At 46.1% G+C, this 1,203-nt stretch overlaps 1 protein-coding gene across 1 annotated transcript in view; it reads left to right on the plus strand.

Moving 5' to 3' along the window:
* Positions 1–1,203, plus strand: part of LOC102853016 (phosphoglucomutase-2-like) — a 10,275-nt gene that overhangs the window by 1,029 nt on the left and 8,043 nt on the right. The window lies entirely within an intron of this gene.

The raw sequence follows: 1,203 nt of genomic DNA on the forward strand, positions 1-1,203 counted from the left end.
CTGCTGTTAGGGACCTCTCCAAAGTACTGGAGAGCAATGGTGTCACTCTAGAGACTAAGGTGAGCCTGATACAGGCCATGATCTTTGAAATCACTTGCTATGCACCAGAAAGCTGGAGAGTGATGAGGGAGAATAGAAGGAGTATTGATGCATTTGAGCTGTGGTGCTGGAGAACAGTATTGAATGTACCATGGACTGCTAAGAAAATGAATAGGTTCATCCTGGAGAGGGTTAAATCTTCTTGTCTGCTTCTTGGAGGCAAGTATTCTGAGGCTTTGTCTGACATACTTTGGAAATGTTGCAAGTAGAAACCAGTTCTTAGAGAAAGATATCATGCTTGGTAGGGTGGATGGACAGCACAGGAGGGGAAGACTCTCTATGAGGTGGATTGATTCAGTGACTGGGCTAATTAGGGCTGGTGTGTCTGAGACAGTGAGATTGACACAGGATAGAGAAGGTTTAGGGCTGTTGTACACAGGGTCGCTGTGTTTTTGCAAACGACTCAACAGCATATAACACACAGAACCCGCAGACCCATCCCATCTTCCCAGGTAATCGAAGACGCCAAAAGCCCGCAACATCCGATCCGGCAGCAAGCTCATAGGAGGAGCTAGGCATCTGACTAGCTGAAGTTGGGCACCTCAGAGGACAGCCTTCAGACCCCGCAGACCCATCCCATCTTCCCAGGTAATCGAAGATGCCAAAAGCCCGCGACCATCGTTCCGGCCCTTGGGCCAAGAAAAGCCTATCTACACACCAGTTCTACAGGATGCATCACGTTTGATCGAGAAACGTTATGTCTAAACTTCAGAGACAATGATCCCAACATAAGGAACTACCATCAGCTGATGTGCTTGAGATCACAGAAGCCATGGAAGCTTCATATATAAGTTATTAGATGGAGGGCTGGTGAAAGGGGCATAGATGTGAAAGGAGGGAATAGAAGTGGATGGTTATCCTGCTGGATGGTGAAGCAGGAAATAAGTGGGTAAAGATAAAGACGCGTGTGAGAAAGGCAGGGACAAAAATGACACTAAAGTTAACTCCGCAATAAGGGATATACCTTTAACTTGCTGGTCTGTCTGATACTTCTCTAAATCTGAACATTCACATTGAGACAGACTAGGAAGAAGGATTGGCCATCCACTTCTGAAATAGCAGGCCTCTGAAAACCCTATGTACAACAGAACACATTTAGATAAC

Source organism: Elephantulus edwardii, unplaced genomic scaffold (assembly GCF_000299155.1).
Source record: "Elephantulus edwardii isolate Elephantulus edwardi_28Jun2011 unplaced genomic scaffold, EleEdw1.0 scaffold00293, whole genome shotgun sequence".
Taxonomy (NCBI): domain Eukaryota; kingdom Metazoa; phylum Chordata; class Mammalia; order Macroscelidea; family Macroscelididae; genus Elephantulus; species Elephantulus edwardii.